The following is a 21,390-nucleotide window of genomic DNA, read 5'->3' as shown; positions in this document are numbered from 1 at the left end:
TCATTTCAGAAAAAGTAATATCAAAATGATTCTTCTGAACTTTGCAAGCTTAGTTTTGGCTGGCAATTATAAAAAAGTTGGTTTTACACATGATAGGCATAAAAGGCCTATTAGACATTCAAGAGATTTTATTTATTTATTTTTATTGAGAGAGGGAGACTCTGATCAGTGAAGGGGCAGAGAGAGGGGAAGAGAGAGAATCTCAAGCAGGCTCCTTGCCCAGCACAGAGCCGGAGGCAAGGCTTGATCTCACATCCTGGAATCTGACCTGAACTGAAACAAAAGTTGGACACTCAACCAACTGAACCACCCAGGCACCCCCCCCTCCACACCCAACCAAAGCCAAGAGGAGAGGTTATTAAGGACTCTGTTACAAAGGTACAATACATAAGACTTGGTTTTTAATTGAGTGTAGAATGAGAGGAAGGTGGGGCTAAATTCAGGGTTTATCAAGACTCAGGCCTGAATCAGTAAAAGTAATTATATAGTCACTCATTGAGATTGGAATCACTTCATTAATGTTCTCAATCTTGGCTACCCATACACTTCATCTGGGAAGCCTTGAGAAATACTAATACCTTGAAACTACTGTAATGTATGTCAACTATACTTCATTTAAAAAGAAATACTAGGGGTGCCTCGGTGGCTTAGTCGAACTCGCAGTTCGTGGGTTCAGGCCCCGCATCAGGCTCTGTGCTGACTGCCAGCTCATTGCCTGGAGCCTGTTTCAGTCTGTGACTCCCTCTCTCTCTGACCCTCCCCTGCTCACGCTGTCTCTCTCTCTCTCTCTCTCTCCTAGAAATAAATAAAACATTTAAAAATAAATAAATAAAAGTAAAAAGAAATACTAATGCCTGAGATGTAACACCAGAAATTTTTATTCAATTTCTAAGCGGATGGGTCTGGAATTTTATGTATAAATTGCTCCCCTGGCAATTCTAATGTGAAGCCAGACATTAGAATTTTGTTACTAGAATCATTACAGTGCTTCTTAAACCACACTGAATATTAGAGGCACCTAAAACATTTTTTTTAAAAAAAATCCCCAAACACAGGTGGCACCCCAGATTAATTAAATCAACATGTGAGAGCAGTGCCAGAATTTGAAATTGCCCCAGGTGATTCTCATAGGAGTCGGGCTGAGCATCCACCTGAAGAGCAGAAGAGAGTTAGGTGAAAGACCTGGTGTTAGAAACATTGGATTCGAATTGGCTCTGAGATGCTCAGCTGGAGGTACTCAGTAGACACGACTAGGAATCTGAAGCTACAGAGCACAAGTCTAGATATAAAATGTAGATGCCAGAAACATTTATAATAATGGAACACTGGGAAGAGAAGGGAATCATTGGGGCTCTTATAAGGAAAGAAGAAAAGGGCCAAGAGCAAAAGCTTGGGAAACACTAACATCTGAGAAGAGGGAAGAGAGAAGAGAATCAAAACTAAAAACTGAGGAAAACAAAGGAAGGGATTTGGAAAGCTAAGACATGAGGAACTCAGGTTTTTCATATTCTCTCATCTCCTTCCTCCCTCCGCCTTCTCCCTCTCCCCATCTCTTTTCCTACCTTCTTCACTCTTTCCCCCTCTCTCACCCATTCCCTCTCCCTGTCTCTCTCATTTGATATTTACTACCTCCTTCCAATCTAAATATTGTTTTTAGCATGGATAATAATACAAATAATATGCTTTCAAATACTTTGACTTATATTTTTTCCCTTCACATCATAGAACCAATTTCTTGGTTTACACTGTTCATGACCATTCTTGGATATTACTTCATATGAAAGTATTTCGAATTTGAAACTTTGGCGTTTCATCTAGTGAACTAATGGTCTATTTGAGTCAACTTCTACCGGCATTCTCAATGTTTAGATATCCTGTTCTTGTGTCCCATTTCCCTAATTCTCTCTAACCAATCTCTTTTTCTCCTCTTATATCCTGATATCAGAGTTGATATTGGAGAAAATCACCTATTTCTGTAGAGTATGGTGCTTTAAATCTCATCTGGTCAGTATGAACTACTTGATAATTGATCAGTTACCTTTCCCCATGAAAGTTACTTGAGACTTTTACCAATCTGTTCAAGCTCTGACCTTACTACCATTACTGCAGAAGCAGAATATCATCTTAGGGAAAATTGTGGCTATGAGTCAACTTCCCTCAATTTCTTATCCTGCTTTTCTTATATAACACATAAAGAAGAACAACAGAATCATAACTGTACTCACTTTCATATCTTTCTCACCAGTCACAGAGGATGAGCTGTTCACCATTTTCTTTTTAGGGATGATTTCGCCACCAGTGACCTTGATCTCTGTACTTCCAGTTATTCCATAACCGGATCCTAATCTCATCTATGTTCAGTTTCTGTTCAGACACACTTGGCTCTCTCATATTTCATATTGTAAGTCTCTTACTCTCTTCCTTAAGTTTCCTCTCCTTCCATCTACAGTAGACTCCTGAAAAGAATACTCTACGCAATGGTTTCAAACCTGACTATATATTAGAATCACATGGGGCTATACTGACATCTGATCTACTATCCCAGGAATTCTGATTCAATTGTTCTAGAGTAGAGCACGGGCACTAGTATCTTATTTTTAAACAGACTCTTTTTTAAGTTTGTCTGTTTGTTTATTGAGAGCATATCAGTGGGGAAAGGAAAGAGAAAGGGAGATACAGAATGTGAAGCAGGTTCCAGGGCTCCTAGCCATCAGCACAGGGCCTGATGAGTGGCCCGAAAACACTCATGAACCTTGAGATCACAACCTGAGCCGACATCAGATGCTTAACCAACTGAACCACCCAAGTGCCCCCTAGTATCTTATTTTTAAACTGCACATGTGACCCTAATCTATATCCAGATTTGAAAACCACTGTTCTATTAACTCAGATGGTAGTTGCTCGTTCCCCATTCTTGCATTCCAACTAGTTTCTACCCTGATACTTCCCCTGAAACTATTTCTTTAAAGAACACCAATATCCCCTTCATCTCAAGTCTTGTTAACTATATTTTCAGCTTTTCATACAGAGGCCCCATCAAAATTGATCGCCATGCTTTTCTTCAAAAGCTTTTGATTTCTATTCTTTGCACTGCTGAAGTGAAATCTTATTACTTAGCTTCTTGCTGATCTCAGTATGAGCAATGTAAAAACAAAACCAATATGGGTAGACTGATTTCTTAAGTTTTGTAAATATTTAAAAAATGACTGTCTGTGTATGTATTTTATGTAGTAGTGGGGTATTTTCTTAAAGTGGGAGCTTCCTTAAGCAGCCAGAGCAGTCCTTTGTTTAGCAAGTTTAGAGTGATGATAAAATGAATGGTAAGAAATAATATGAATGTTGAAGAAACCATTACAATAGAACTGCAGGAGCCCCAATTTAATAAACTGTTTTTAAAAAGTATGTCTAGAAAATACCACATTTTATTATTTAAAATCACTACCATAAGTTTTTTTGTCCAAAACATAAAAATTTGAATGCAATCAAAAACATAACTGACAGAAATGTTGACAATTTTGTAAGACATGGATTTGAAGGCAGAATTTAGATCTAAGAAGAATAAGTGAAAGATCATTTTATAAGATATTCAGAAAAAAGGCTTTGGATAAAAATATTGCAGGTAAAAGTAGATAAAAAGTGACAAATGTGAAAGAAGTTAAAGTGATCAGTGGAAGAACTAGTAATAGATTAAATTTTACAGTGAAGAATAAAGGATGAAGAGAATGAAATCCCAGATTTCAAGATATACTGCAAAGCCCTAGTAATCAAAATAGTGTGGTACTTGCACAAAAATAGACACCTAGATCCATGGAACACAACAGAGAGCCCAGAAATAATCTCACAATTATATGGTCAATTGATCCATGACCAAAAAGGCAAGAATATGCAATAGGGAAAGGCAGTCTCTTCAACAAATGGTACTGGGAAAACTGGACACCTACGTGCAAAGGAATAACACTGGGTTACTTTCTTATACCAGACACAAAAATAAACTCAAAATGGACTAAAGACCTAAATGTGAAATCTGAAACCATAACGCTTCCAGAAGAAAATGTGTAGTAATTTCTTTGACACTGGCAGTTGCAACATCTTTCTAGATACATCTCCTCAGTCTAGAGAAACAAAAGCAAAACTAAACTATTGAGACTATATCAGAATTAAAAGCATTTGCATAGCAAAGGTAACCATCAACAATGTGACAAGGCAGCTTACTAAATAGGAGGAGATATTTGCAAATGATATATCCAATAAATCTAAAGTATATAGTGCATTTGGGTGCCTGGGTGGCTCAGTCGGTTAAGCATCAGACTTTGGCTCGGGTCATGATCTTGTGGTTTGTGGGTTCAAGCCTCACATCGGGTTCTGCTGACAACTCGGAGTCTGGAGCCTGCTTTGGATTCTTTGTCTCCCTCTCTCTCTGCCCCTCCCCCTCTTGTGCACTCTATCTCTCTAAGAATAAATAAATGTTACAATATTATTTAAATATATAAATAATAGGGGTACCTGGGTGGCTCAGTTGGTTAAACATCCAACTCTTGATTTCATTTCAGGTCATGATCTCATGGTTCTTGAGTTCTAGCCCCATACTGGTCTCTATAACTGACAGTGCAGTGCCTGCTTGGGATTCTCTCTCTCTCTGCTCCTCTCCTTCCCCCAAAAAACCTTAAAAATAAATATATAATTAACTTATACAGCCCACCAAACAACAACAACAACAACCCAAAAAAGTCTAATTAAGAATGGGCAGAGGTCCTGAAAGCACATTTTTCCAAAGAAGACATACAAATGGGTAACAGACATATGAAAGATGCTCAATATAATTAATCATCAGGGACAGTGTGAGATCACCTCACACCTGTCAAATGGCTAAAATCAAAAACATAACAAATAACAAGTGTTGACAAAGATGTGAAGAAAAAGGAACGCTGTACACTGTTGGTAGAAAGCAAATTGGTACAGCCCCTGTGGAAACAGTATGGAGAATGCTTAAAAAATTAAAAAGAGAATTACCATATGATCCTGTAATTTCACTAATGGGTGTTTACCCAAAGAATACAAAAAAACACTAATTTGAAAGGATATATGCACCCCTATGTTTATTGCAGCATATTTACAATAGCCAAGATATGGAAACAACCCAAGTGCCTATGCACAGGTGAATGAATAATAAATATAATATTCCAAGGGCTTCTGGGTGGCTCAGTCAGTTAAGCATCCGACTTCAGCTCAGGTCATGATCTCATGGTTCATGGGTTCAAGCCCTGCATCGGGCTCTGTGCTGACAGCTAGCTCAGAGCCTGGAGCCTGCTTCAGATTCTGTGTCTCCCTTTCTCTCTGACCCTCCCCTGCTCACTCTGCCTCTCATTCTCTCAGAAATAAATAAAATATTAAAAAAATAATATTGCATTGTATATGATGGAATATTACTTGGCCACAAAAATGAAGGAGACATTGTCATTTGCAACAACATGGATGGACCTAGAGGGTATAATGCTAAACGTAATAAGTCAAACAGAGAAAGACAAATATTTGATTTCACTCATATGTAAAGTTTAAGAGGCAAATCATTAGAATAAACAAAGGGGGAAAAAAGAAACAAACAATAAAACAAACTCTTATATATACATAACAAGCTGATTGTTGCCCTAGTAGGGGCAGGCCGAGGGGAACGGGGAGGCAGTGAAATAAAGGAGATCCAGAGCACAGGTCTCTTCATGAGCATGGAATAATGTATAGAATTACTGAATCACTATATTGCACACCTGAAATGAATATAACACTGTTAATTTAAAAAAATTTAATACTTAAAAAAACAACCCTCCACAATAGATTAAATTTTACAGTGAAGAATGAAGAGGGGGAAAAATGCTTTCAAAATATTTAGCCTGACTGCTATAGGATTGTTGAGTGGGAAATGATTTGGGATGGGAGAAATGATTTCCAATTAAGGGAAAATAACTTTGAACTTAATGGCCAGCCATTTATGTGACTATTGAGAGTGCACTTGTCAATGTGAGGCTGCACTAAGCCTCACTATATGGGAAATGCCAGAACTGAAGATATAACTTTAAGTGTTATTCATAGAAAAATGGACATTCAAATCTTGGGAGTGGATGAGATTTCTAAAAGGGTAGTTATAAATAATGACAGTAAGAATGTTGAGAAATGCCATCATGAAAGGGAGATGCAGGGTGGTATTATGAGAGAACATAGTCTCTGAAATCAGACTGAATTGTGTTTGTGTTTGCTTTCAGCATGTGCTATGTGATCTCACACTTTCAACGAGTCAGCTTCATTTTATTCATCCATAAGTTGGGGATAATATTATTTCCTTCATAGGATTATGGATGTCTTTTCGGGTGTGCATGTGTGTGCATGTTGAGAGAAGGAGAATATAAATTATTACTCAATGACTAATTCTATGTTATTGTAGATTATAAATATAAACCAAGTACAATTAAATCGAAGTAGTGTAAGGGATTAGAAGGTATGAGAAATATGCAGTGTTTTAGAAACCAAAGGAAGATAGTTTTAACAACAGTGGATAGACCACATGTTGAAAAATCACTAAGAAAGATTATTTTTAGAAGAAAAGTGAATAAATCTATTATAATGATAATAACAGGTTTGTAGCATGTCTTTTGTTACTCCTCAAAATTGAAACACAAAGTATTGTATGCATATTATTTTATTCACTTAATTTAAAAAAAAATTTTATGGGGTGCCTGGGTGGCTTAGTGGGTTAAAGCGTCTGACTTTCGCTTAGGTCATGATCTCGCGGTTCATGGGTTCAAGCCCCGTGTCGGGCTCTGTGCTGACTGCCAGTTCAGAGCCTGGAGCCTGTTTCAGTCTGTATCTCCCTCCCTCTCTGACCCTCCCCTGCTCACGCTGTCTCTCTCTCTCTCTCCTAGAAATAAATAAATAAAATTAAAAAAAAAATTTTTTTTAATTTTTATGTTTTATTTATTTATGAGAGCAAGAAGTGACAGAGCACAAGTGGAAGATGGGCATAGTGAGAGAGGGAGACACAAAATCTGAAGCAGGCTCCAGGCTCTGAGCCTTCAGCACAGAGCCCAACAAGGGGCTCAAACTCAGACCGAGAGATCATGACTTTACCTGAAGTTGGAAGCCTAGCCAACTCAGCCATCCAGGCACCTCTATTTTATTCAGTTTAATGTGTAAAAAAAAAGGAAACAGTTAATTTCCAGATTTCTAGAGGTGTGTTGTTTTTATTAAGAATCCAAATTTTGATTGGAAAATGCTGTTGCCTTTTTAACTTCTCATGTTTTTGTGTGCCTTTACACACACATCTAAATGTGGTCATTATTTTCTTTTTAAAATCGTGTGTGTATGTGTGTGTGTTTGTGTGAGCATGCACATATACCTCTCTCTTTTTCTGTATGTCTTCATGGTCGGGGGCTCATTCCCAAAGGCACATATAGATTTTTTGTCTTGTCCTTTGACTCCACTTCCTTCTTCAAATTGGCTAATATTTCATTCCACAATATGCCAAAATTTATTTAGCTGGTTCTTTATTGACAGACATTTATGGTCATATAATTTTGGTTAAACCTATGTAAAATATATTGTGTCTTATAATTAACAGAAAGCTTTTGTATTCTAATTGGAATTGTGTAAGAAAATTGCATTTTCCTCCCAGCAGTGCCCAAGAGCTTAAAGCTGAAGAGATTCTAGAACTATCTGGGCATTTTTGGATTTTCACTCTGTTGAACTCCAATGCCAAAAAGTGAAGTATTTTTGAAGTTAGTGTATGCTTAAAACTTTCAAGTCCAGTATTGCAAAACAGAAGTTGCATTGGGAGACTTATTAGAATCTTTCTGGAAGGGATTGGGGGTAAAGCAAAACAACAACTTGATATATGGAACCCCCTATGGCTGACCAAATTACACTTCTGTCTTTGGCGTCATAAGGCATTTGCAAACCACGTGTCACATGGAAACGCTTGTGGAGTCATACAGGAAGGCACCTGTGCAGCCTACTATATTAAGACAAATTAAGCCCCCATGAGGTAAGCAGTCTGGTTTTAAGTTTTAGTTTCTGTATGAAAAAAAAATTCTAACTTCTTTATTTCCGGCTCCAACATTTAGGGATCTCAAATATGAACAAACAATTGCATAAGTCTCTGTCTTCTCTGATTTTAGACATAGAGGATCATAGGATTGGCAGAGAACAATTTGGAATTCTACAATTTAAAGATATGGCTTACAAAATATTGATAACTAGTTAATTGTAGTTTTATCTTTCTACCTTCAGAAGAACAGATTATTATTTTTTTATGAGAAGTGCTAATTACAGATTTGAATTAAGCTGAATGGAGTTAAAGAGAAACTGCAGCGTCAAATTCCCTGCCAGGGAAAAATTACATTTGCACAAAGAGAAAGTTCTTTGCAGTTCCTGCTAAGCTATAATGCATTTCTACTTGTGTTGGTAGATTTGCATCCTTCTGAAAATAGCCACTTTCTAGGTCCTCATTTTCCATATAAAAACAATGTTTACTGGGAGTAAATTTCTTCCTGAGATTCAATTTCTGAATATTCACAAGGTGAAAATTGTGTTCACCTCTATTCAAATGGAAATTCTCCGAACTGCAATTGGGCTGTTAGTTCATAGACTGAACCTCAAAAAAAACATATCACTTTTAAATGATACATTGGTAGTAGGACCTGAAGTTGTGTGAACATGCGTATGTGGTGTGTGACAGTGTTGCCTGGAAGCTATGTGAATGGATGGATACAAAACTTAAAACCACATGCATATATAACATGATGTTTGAATAATTAAAGATGAGATTCTGTTTTCACTGGGGGACAATACAAAGCCAATTTTTAAATATTTTTAGGTGTGCCTGGGTGGCTTAGTAGGTTAAGCATCTGACTTTACCTCAGGCCACGATCTCACAGGTTCATGGGTTTGAGCCCTGTGCTGGGCTCTGTGCAGACAGCTCAGAGCCTGGAGCCTGCTTTGGATTCTGTGTCTCCCTTTCTCTCTGCTCCTCCCTGACTGTGGCTCTGTCTCTGTCTCTCTCTCAAAAATAAACATTTAAATTTTAAAAAACATTTTTAAAATTTTTATTTCTGATAATTTCTAGCATTATCTCTGTTCTTTTCAAGAGAGCTTCTAAAAACTGCAAATGACTGCAAATATTTTAGAATTTTTATTTGCATGTTAAAATTTAAATGTTGCCTAATTTATATATTTCCTTGTAGGACTTACATTAAATCAATGCTTTTGTTTTTTAACAAGCAATACATCCTTAAAGATACCAAAGTATTAAATTATCACCATTATTTATAACATAAACATATTTTTAACAACCTAAATGTGTACTACAAGGAGAATAGGTAAGTAATGTACCTTCATGCTTCAGAATACCCTGCAAACCATTAAAAGTGACATAGATCTATACATGTTGACACAAAAAGGGTATCAGATAAATTGGTACATTGTTTCTTTGACTGAATTTCAGTCTATTTGTATACATAAGTTTATAAACCTGCATAGCTGTAGCATTATGCAACTCTAGCAGGTATGTAATTCAGTAACGCTATTATGTATGCATTATAGATAATTCTGCATACAATTACATCAGTGAAGAGAATTGTTAGCATTTTAAAAAATCTATGTATATGTTTATATTTATGTGGAAAAATAGGGAAACAAAAACTGAAAATTATCAACAGCAGAAATTCTCACAGGTAGGATAGGAGAAGGATGGAGGTGAGGTTAATTTTGCTTTTTATTTTGCTTTACATCTTTGTATTGCTTGTATCTTCCAACTTAATTTGCATTACCTCCACAATATTTTTCTTAAAAAAATGTACCTCTTATTGGAATTCTACCTTGTGAATTGTACATCTCTTTAACTCATGTCCTTTCTCCTTAATGATCAGTTTCTGCACTGACTTTGCAAGAGTGTCAGAAGCCCACTGATTAAAGAAACCAAAAAATTAAAAGAAGCAAAATAAAGAAGTAAGCAAACTGAAACCAAACCTTCTCTTAAAGACATCGCCTTATACGCTAAGCCTTGAAATGAGATGGTATGAACTATGTTTGACCTCTCCCTCTCCTGAAGATGTTTAACCTGAATACTCAACTCCAAACTCTGCACCGTCCACAAAGATATTGTTTACCTTCCTTCTAAAATACTAGCCTAGTTCAGGCTAGTAGTACCTTCTCCTTCTCCTTCTTTCTCCTTCTCCTTCTCCTTCTCCTTCTTCTTCTTCTTCTTCTTCTTTTGCTTGTTTGTTTTTGTTTATTTATTTTTGAGGGGGGAGGGGCAGAGAGAGGGAGACAGGATCAGATGCTGGTCCCTCAGCCCAGAGAGCTGGATGCAGGGCTAGAACAGAGCAACTGAGAGCTCATCACCTAAGCTAAAGTAAGAGGTTTACCTGGGCCATCCAGGTGCCCCCAGTCTAGTAGTATCTTCTTGCTTAGATTATAGTTAGTAGCTTCTTCACTGGTTTTCCTGCCTCTAATTTATTATGGCAGTCCCCTCTTGCATTATCATAGCATTTTTTTTCCTAAGGCATAGATGAAATCATGTCACTAAACCTATCAAAATATCTGTGGGCTCCACAGAATAAATTTCAAATTTCTAGCCATAACAAATCGAGGACCCCTCTTTTCCCAGTACCAGACTGTCGATTATCATCACTTTAAACTGCAACTTTCCAATCCCTCTGAAACTTCCACGAATATAATATGCTATTTCATGCCTCTGGTCTTTTTACTTTGTCATTTACTTCTCTTATTCTCCTCATCCTTCAAAGCTCATCACGAATACCCCTCTTTCCAGGAAATGGTTTCTTTTATCTGACAATGGAATTAAATACTCTTCTCCTCCCAGAGTACTATGCTTGATCTATATTAGAGATCTTATTTCATCTGTTTTTACCTTAGTTAGTGTTTAATTTGTTTTGCTTTTCACTGAATAATTTGTTACTTAAAATCAGGACCTGCCTCCAACTGATCTACGAATTCTCAGAATTCCGAATAAAATTGTGTTCAATGAATTTGTATGCCTTCCTTTTAGCCAAATATATTTAGAATTCCTTTAGTCATATACTTATTAGGCAACATCGTTGATGAGGTTGCTACACATGGGAATGGCTAAGCAAATATAAGTGTGACCTTAATTGTATTTCAAAATAAGTATGTCCTACCTACTGTTTCAATACATTTGCTATACATTTGTGGATTTGCGCCTTTGTCTTATTGCTGCTTTAAAGATGTGCTATTCAAGCACTGCTAGGAATTTACCCAAGGGATACAAGAATGCTGATGCACAGGGGCATATGTACCCCAATGTTCATAGCAGCACTTTCAACAATAGCCAAATCATGGAAAGAGCCTAAATGTCCATCAACTGACAAATGGAACAAGAAGATGTGATCCTACAAGAAGATGAAATACTACATGGCAATGAGAAAGAATGAAATCTGGCCATTTGTAGCAACATGGATGGAATTTGAGGGTATTATGCTAAGTGAAATAAGTCAGGCAGAGAAGGACAGATACCATATGTTTTCACTCATGTGGAACAGGAGAAAGTTAACAGAAGACCATGGGGGAGGGGAAGGGAAAAATAGTTATGAAGAAGGATGGAGGCAAACCATTCAAGAGAGACTCTTGAATGCTGAGAACAAACTGAGGGCTGATGGGGGTGGGGGAGAGGGGAAGGGGGTGATGGGCATGGAGCACTGGGTGCTATATGGAAACCAACTTGACAACAAACTATATTAAAATTTTGAAAAAAAATAAAGACGTGCTATTCAGTAGGATAGACGTTAGACACACCCATTTACATTTATATTTATATTAGTCACAATGAAATAAAATAAAAAATGCCTTTCCACAGTTATGCTAGCCATATTTAAAATTCTATTTCTACATTATGTAAATTTACATCACCACAGACTTTTCGATTAAGTTGTTGCTCTAAGGTTTAAACTCAAAATACAAATTATGCATATGCTCCATTGGTGACATCTGCATACAGAAATGTCATACTTTACAACTGAATCTTAGCATTGCTTTGACCTTAGTTGTATACATCTGTACACTAGCTTACTAGGCAACTGATATAGGGACTCATAGCAACATCTTTAAAATTGACCCTCAGTAACACATTTGATTGCATATATTCCTTTACACATCTGAGTCGTGTGGATCACACACACCAGCTACTTTGTGAAAGGGGTACAAGAGATAAGCTTTGCATACTTGTGGGATGCATATTATTAAATGAAAATTCCAGCTCCCTATAACAGAAGATATGATGATTCTGATCTTTGTTGGCCAATTTAGTGAAATAATGTCAATGAAGAGCTCAAGAGAGAATGGATATTTCGGGTTTAGAATGCAAAAGTCCACTTGTTCTCATCTCTAATATAGACATGGCTCACCTTTACACAGTAGTTACACACAGTATCATGCTTTTAAGCCTTTATGTCTCCACATTTACTTTACTCATTGTCCTTATCTTTTAAGGATTAATTTGAACTCTTTTCACCTTAGTTTTCTCCACTCTGTTTGGGAAGCCTGCGAGTACAGAATGAGATGCAAAAAGAACACTGCTCCACTTGTGATGAGGACTGGCCTCTCTTTGATATTCTAGGTTGGATACAATGACAATAGCCTTTTAAAGCAGACTAGATACATATTTGATCATCTAACGTTGAGGTTGGAACTTTGGCATCTGGCTGACAAGCACTGCTTTGCTGACTCCATTTCACACCTATAAAGGAACTTGCTACCCTTTTTGTTAATTGGATAGGCTATATTTTTCATTTTGAAAAGACATACCCCTAATGCTTTGATGGTGAGAGACTGCCTTGAGACATTCCTTCTCTGTCATTAAGGTACTGTAGAATTGATTTCCTAATTTTCAGCAAAGATTCATTTAACAATGGAGTGAATAAAAATCTAACAAAGGATCAAACTGTTATTAATGGAGACACAATAACCTCTACTAACTGATCTTCAGTAATGGTGAGACTTGTCAGCAAGAAGAAGACTTTCATGTTGACACTTTCTGGATAGAGAACTCTTTGCACATACCATCAGTGAATCAGTGAACTATTTGATATGAAGAGTAAAAAAAAAGTCTTAGGTATAGAACTAAGAAGTACTCTTAGCTTTTTTCAAAAGTAGCAGTAAAAATGATGTCAGGGAAGATAATGTACTCAAAATTTTAGTCTAATCAACCTCTACAAGAATATTTAAAAATATTCATCTGACAAAATTAGTTTTCACTAATTACATTTACCAATTACCTCTCTGTAATGCTGTTTTACATGAACAATGTCTCCTTTAGCACATTATATAAAATACCAGGTATATGTAAATTACTGTTGAATTACTTTGAGAATAAGGTACCATTCAATATACATGTATTAATACTAACCATCACCACCACAGCAACAAAAACCCACACTGTCTTTTCTTTACTTAGACATACTAATCTCATGTCTTATACTTGCTCTTATCTGACTATTCAAATATATTTATATTCAGCATAACTGCAAAACTAATTTTAATCAGGGAACCAAATAAACATATTCCCTATCATTTTAAATCTCTTTATTTTCCTCCCCCCCCCCCCCCCCCCCCCCCCCCCCCCCCCCCCCCCCCCCCCCCCCCCCCCCCCCCCCCCCCCCCCCCCCCCCCCCCCCCCCCCCCCNCCCCCCCCCCCCCCCCTACATTCATGATTCTGTAAGTTACCATGATATGAAACCTCAAAAGATTTCTCTGGCCAAAGTCTTAAAGATCATGGTGTTAGGATTGTTAAACAAATGTATTCACATGCATTTTCATGACTGAATTTTTATTAAGCAGGTTCAGTGTTTACTTTTGCCTTGCTTATGTGAATACTATTATAGGATTTTTCTGAAAATAACATCATCCAGATAAAAACGTTGAAAATATCCCCAAACACATAAGGATCATAAAGTGTGAGGAAAGGAAGCGTGCCAACTAATCTAGTTCGCCATTCTCATAAAGGGCAATAGTGGCACTTTAGAGCCAGTACTTCTATTCATTTTCATGGTAATAAAACCCTTCCTGAAAGTGACTTTGTCCAGAGTAAATGGCTCTGTGTTATAACATGATGTACTTCAGAGGTGAGTTGTCATAGATCACCAAATAATGTGACCATCTTATACCTTCGTAAAAAGTTCTCCGTTCAAGTATCTTTTTTGCAAACTTAGACTGTGTTACTACATTTCCAAAATTTAGTCCACTGTTTCAATAGAAAGCCGTTTAATATAAATGCTATCAGCTAACAAATGGAAAGGGATGCAGAGGAAATAAGTAGGTATTTCTCCGTTCTTATTTTATTTATTTTATTTTTTAAAATTAATTAATTAATTCATTTTTTCTTACAAATAGTTTATTGTCAAGTTGGTTCTCCGTTCTTATTTTAAAAAAGGTTAACGTTTTTCATTTAAACAGAAAAAAAAGCTGATGTGCTATAAACGATAAATTCTGATGTAAAGATTATTGGTTAAAAGTGAAAATTATGAAAGTGATAGTTATGTATTCAGTGGATATTATCTGTTCCTTTTACAAAATATGGGTTTTAAAAAGTATGTTGAATTACAATATCTTTATAAATGTATTTATTTTGTTAATTACATCACCCTCATTAAGCTGACTCACTGAAGTACAAAACAAATTGATTTCATTTTTGACATAAGCTCTAAATGAATTCCTATATGGATCACAAATGTTGTATAGACTGATGTTTAACATAAATATATTAAAAAATTGTACTTGCTGATTATGATTGTATAGAAGGGTTAGGCATTTATATTTTCAAGTATATTTTATTATAAATCATAATCACCCACTCCACCAGAAAAGAATGAGAAATAGCGAATAAAGAGAAAGACCAAGGAAGAGAGACAGTAAAGAAAAGGCAGTAGAAATACTCCTCGTTTTAGCATTAAAATTTTAATTCTGCTCTTTCTGCTGACTTAAAACTACAGAAGTCTGTACACTTGCAGTCTGAGTTTATTGTTATCCTGTCTTAGCTTGGATTTAAAAAGAGGCAAGGATAGAAAAATCATTCACTGGCATGAGAATGCTTCTGATCGGGGTCAAAGTTTTAGCACACTGTTTCCCATATATAATTCTCCTTATTAACTGAAAACCAGTGCTAACTGAGCTCAGTACGGAGAGGTGGTTCAGAGACTGGGCTAGTATAGCTCTGCAGAGGAGACTAAGAACAGCCATTCCTTTATCTCTTCCACCAGCGGGTACAGGAGAGACCAGTAGAAGACAGTTACTCTATTCCTCAGTTACAATTCTCTTGTATAAATTATCTGGGGCATAGACTAGTGGCCTGTATAAACCCACCTTGATAGTTTTTCTTGTCTAAAAGTGCTTATCTTAAAGAGTTAAAAATGATCTTTGTGTTGATTTGGTTCAAATGCTCATACAGTTCAGAATTTCTTAATATAAAGAATACTTCACAAATGAACACAATAATATTCTCAAACTACATCTAGTACTATAAGGTTCCTAATATTTTAACATTGGACAGTTCCAATGATTGTATAATTTTAATATATTCATCGTTACAAATTTTCAAATTGTTTCAGGTTTGCTTTCTGAAGCAATACTGAGGAATTTGCTTCTATTTTTAACAAGTCTAGCAATCTTTTACATATTTGGAGAAAATTAAGTTCTGTGGTTGATTCCAGTAGCTATGGTTATACTACCCCACTTGCTTTTTCACAATGAATTTTTTAAATTATTATTTTATTTATTTTTGGGGAGAGTGCAAGCAGAGGAGGGGCAGAAAGACAAAGACAGAGAATCTGAAGTGGGCTCTGCGTTAACAGCAATGAGCCCGATGTGAGTCTCGAAATTATGAACCGTGTGATCATGACCTGAGCTGAAGTTGGAAACTCACCTAACTGAGCCACACAGGTGTTCCTCATGTTGCATTTATTTTAAGACTTCCTTTGGAAATCATATGCCAATGCCGGGTGGTATAGACCAGATTTTCTCAAACTCACACTACTGACATTTCAGGCCAAAAATTACTTCTTCCTGGAGGATGCTCTGCATTAGATAAAATGTTTAGCAGCATTCCCAGTCTCTATCCAATAGATTCCAGTGCCCCCCCACATTTGTGACAACCGAACATTTCTCCAAATATTGCCAAATGTCCCCTGACAGGGTAATCAAAGAACACTCTTTCCCATATCCATGCAAAAAGAATTCCCTGTCAATAAGGAATTTGTGGAGAAACCTATGTGAGTCAACAATGGGTGGGAGAGACATCATCAGTTGTCTCCCCAACCAATGACTTTTTTTCCTATCTATTAAGAGAAACCTGATTGTGTTGTTGGTGGTATGAAAATGTCAAAACAAAAACAAGCAAAAACAAACAAAGATCACTTCTCAATCTCCTAGGCATTTGGGAGAAGCTCCTTGAGGTGGTTGTAACAAATGAAGAGCAAATGGAAGGTATTAGGTGATACTTCTGGAAAAGCTCTTTAAAAGGAAATACAATTATCCAGTATTGTTTGTCCCATGTCACTCTGTCTTCTTATTGCCTAGGCTATAGATACAATGTTAGGTGACATTAGCTGTGAAGCAAGACTCCAAGAATACTGCAGTGAAAAGATTTCAAGAGTCAAGAACTTTGATCATCTTGTTCATCCTTGCTCCAGCCCTCGAGTAGCTAACGTAAACATCTTTTTAAGGGCAAGAATTATGAAGAAGGGAAACTATTTTTTTTCATCCACTAGCTTTTTTGTTTGTTAGTTTGTCTTCTATGAAAGAACTTAAGTTAACAGAATATCTAACTAATAGCAATAACTTTACTTTAGGAAAAAATAAAACAGATGTCTACAATATAAATATCCCAAGTCTCTTCTCATGTTCAGGCTGTTTTCATATATACTGTTTTTTTTACAGGCATTCTACATATATCGTGTTTCAACCACAATGAGCAAGGTATCCTACTCGATCCCAGATAGAAACACACTACTAAGCCCATTAGATAAACCCACATAGAAACAGAGAGAAGGAACAATATATTCCCTTAAAGGGTTTCTCAGGATAGGGAGAACAAAATACAGGTCTTGCTAGTGTTTTGTTATAATCATGTATAAATTATCAGAAGAATAGAAAAATATTAGACAAGCTAGGAGAAGAACTTCAACGAGAAAGAAGAAAGACAGTAATAACACAATGTCAATGTTGAACCATTCAAAATGTATGAAAAATGTGGGAGTGGCTATTTCTGAAAAATGCATAATTTTTATTCATCACTTCACAGTTATATTTAAGAGGAAAGAAAACAAAATCTGAGTTGTAAATATCCAAAACTGTCTGTTGGCTATCCATTTGATTCATCTTTATCTGTACTTCAAGACCAGCATAGTTTCAAGTGCTATTAGACTCATTCATGTATTATCATATATTATGATATATAATATCTTTCACTCCAAAGATCTTTACTGAGAAATGAAACAAATTGTTGTCCATGGAGACACCATTAGGAATAAGCTTTCTGCTAAAGTCTCTGCTGCCACACAAGAGGTTATGCTCCTGTTTTCTTAGTGCACATCTCCGGGCTCACCCACTGTGTTCCTCACTCTCCCATCTGAAGATTTGCTTCATGAGCACTAGATTGTGTCATTAGTTATGACTCAACAGGTGTGTGGCACAATCATATTACTTTCTGCCCAGTATCTTCTGTTCTCATTTAAATACAAAGTTTTCTTCTGTTGCCAAGCTATCAAATATGTTTTATTCACTGAGTCTTGTAATAAAAGGTGAAACAGCACAGTCTGAACTCAACAGCAAGATTTTAAAAAAGAGAGGTTGTAACATTCAAATTATTGCATGCCTTTTTCTAATGTATTCCTTTATTTTTGAATCTGAGTGAATACTTATGAAAGAAATCAGGGAATTTCAATCTGTACATTTTTTTTAACCAATTGGCCAGCCATCTTGGAATTTAGACAGTATGTAAAGGTCCTGATGATTCTCTCAATCCATAATGCCTGAATACCAACCTACTGATAGAAAAAGAAACTCCAGCTTTTTGAACTTGATAGTCCAATACTCTCAATACTTTACATGGAATTTCTCTACTTGTGATGAAATATAACAACACGTAAATACATATCCCTAGTTTTGTTTATAATTCTCCTTTACTTTTATCCATGTATGCACCACCATTTGGGTTTACTATGTTTTCTTTTGATTTTTGAAAAGATTTTATTAGTACCACTTCCCCTTATTGTTATTTTAGTGTTGAACTGCAATTGCTCAGGAGTCTGTGTTGTATACATAAATAATACATCTCTGTTGCATGACCTCAGTTACCCCACAAACCCACAGTAGTGGCAGAAAATAAAAAACAAATGAATACTAAACTTGCTCAAAGAAAGTAAAAAATATATATATATAAATTTTGACTTCCCCCAAAACATAACTAATAATACCCTCCTGTAGATCAGAGGTCTTGCCAATAACATGAACAGTCGATTAATACATATTTTATATTACATGCATTATATACTCTATTCTTATATTCAAGTAAGCTAGAGAAAAGAAAATGTTATTAAGAAAATTGTAGGGAAGAGAAAATACATTTACAGTACTGTATTATATTTGTCAAAAACAATATGCATGTGGGTGGACCCATGCTGTTATTCAAGGGTCAACTGTATTACCAATTTGAAAAGATAGAATTACAGCAGGGTTATAACATTTTGGTTATAATTCCATATTATAATTCTATGTTGGTATTTCTCAATACCCATTACTAGTAACACTCATATCTTGGATGCATCTCAGAACTTACATTTATACATAACAAAAATAAAAAGAAATCAGGAAATTAAAAATTGGTGAAAATTAGAGTGATAATCCATTTTTTTAAAGAAATAAACCAGTCTTTGTGATGTCATTCAATGCAACTTCATTTTTTTTATTTCATGGTTCTATAAAATTTTTTCAAGAAAGGTTCTCTAATCTATTAAATAAATATCTTAGTATTCCTATAATTTCAATTGTTTTTAAGTTTTATTCTCTTTATTTTATTCTTCTTGTTTTACCTCTTTCTTTAAACAATCATAAACTAACTCTGGATTAAACTCTCCACTTGAGAAAAGCTGTATTTAAAATATTTATGGAGGTGTCAAAAACACACCAAGCCATTAAAGATTGCAGGACTAAAATACTAAAGAAAAGGTCAATTTGGAGAGGAGATAGCACTGTTGATTATCCTTTCCCCCTTGAAGGATTTTCCCATGTAAATGTCTATTGATAGCATAAGGAGCTAAGCAGAAATGTTGATAGTCTTATAGTGTTGAGAGGGATAAAAAATATGGTTCCAGACTCACAAGGAGGAAGGTCCCTGGAAACACCTAAGAGTTTCATCTGAAACACCCAACACAAGAGCAAGGAGAGACATGAAACATTTTATCCTTCACAAGAACTGCCACCCAACCACAAACCAGCAAAATTGCTACTTGCTTGAAAGTGATCTGCACCAACCACTAAATCATCCCCCAAAATAAGATTAGTCTTCTGTGGAAAAAGTAAATAAACCAGATTTTTTACATTACCAAAAATTTTTCCATAAGCAATGAGCATCATTTAAATATGTTTGTATGTAGGGATATATATATATATATATATATATATATATATATATACACACACACACATATATATGCATATAAATAAAATAATAAAAGATGAGTTTGACTAAAAAACAAGAAACAAATATGACAATAGAAACAAGTACAGGTCCAAATGCAGGGATCATTAAACTTAGACTTTAAGTACTTGTGATTCAATAAAGAAATATATGGAACTTCTAAACGTAATATAATAATCAAAAATTAAGAAATGAAAAGATAGTCATTTTGGCAGTTATAAACAGTAATACATGTTTAGTGTCAACCAGAACTAATTAGTAAGTAGAATTCCAGAAGGAGATGAGAAATATAATGAGCAAAGGAGCATTTAAATGAGCATATTACTAGGTAAACACTTAGAATGTTCTGAAGTGATGAAATAATTTAAGTCACAGATCCGAGAAGTACCACAATGAAGCAGGAGAAACACAGGGATAATCACATATCTACTATTGTAAAACTAAGGAAAACTAATGACAAAAAGACTGTCTTAAAAGTAGTTCTAAAAAAAATAGTTTTAGAAAAAAATATTATCAAAGGAGTGACAATATGAACAGAGATAACTTCTTGAATGGAAGCCAATGCCAACTAGAATAATCTGCACAATGAAAATATCTTTTAAAAAGGGAGAAAAAGACACTTCAGAAGAACAAAAAAATGAGGTGCTCATCTATATCAGATATACACTACACTAAAGGAAGTAGTATTCTTCAGGCAAAAAAAATGTCTATGATATCTGTGAATGATAACATTCAGAAGCAAACACCACATAAAGATTAAATATTTGGAAAAAGCCAAATGAATACTGACCATATAAACCAAAAATGCTATCATGTAAATTTTTAAATTAAATTTGACAAAATCTACATAATACAACATATCAAAAGTATTCTAGATCTTTATAGTTTAAGAAAAGTGATTAAAAATTAACTTCCTATTAGACATTAATAAGTGGAGTCATATAAAATAATATCTAGGATAAAATCAAAAGATATTAAAACCAATAGGATAATAAAAGGGCAAGTGGAAGAGCAAAAATGCTTGATCAAAAAGAAGGAAAGAGGCACCTGGCTGGCTCAGTAGGTAGAACAGGTGACCCTTGATCTTGGGGTCATGAGTTCAAGCCTCACATTGGGTCTGGTGATTGCTTAAATAAATAAAACTTTTAAAAAAAGGACAAGAAAAGAGAACAAAAGGAACATATAACAGATGGAGATAATAGCTAGGCAGTAGATTAAAATCTAAATATCTTTAGCTAAATGTAAATAATTTTAGTATTCCAATTAAGGGAAATTTCTAAGATCATTTTTAAAAATATTTGAATAGTTTTTAAACAAAAAATGTGAGGATACAGAAATTTTGAAAAAAGAAGACAAGAAATTATCTATCATAACCATAGAAAATCTAGAGTAGCTATACTAATATGAAATAAAAACAAACTTTATGGCAAGAATGAGTACTAAGGATAAAGAAATGTTTTTCATAATGAGAAAGGAGAAGTATAGCAGGTAGTTATGGCACTTTTAAATGTGTATGCATATAATAGTGGGAGAAATCATCTTAAAAATCTTTAGCTACTCCTCTTATTAACTATTGGAAGAAATAAACAACAAATATCAGTAAGAATTTAGGATTAAATATCTCTATTAAAAATGTGACATAATTAACATATATAGAACATTGTATTCAATCATTGCAA

This window comes from Hyaena hyaena, unplaced genomic scaffold (genome assembly GCF_003009895.1).
Source record: "Hyaena hyaena isolate Hyena2069 unplaced genomic scaffold, ASM300989v1 scaffold_957, whole genome shotgun sequence".
Taxonomy (NCBI): Eukaryota; Metazoa; Chordata; class Mammalia; order Carnivora; family Hyaenidae; genus Hyaena; species Hyaena hyaena.
Note: the sequence above shows the minus strand (reverse complement) of the source record.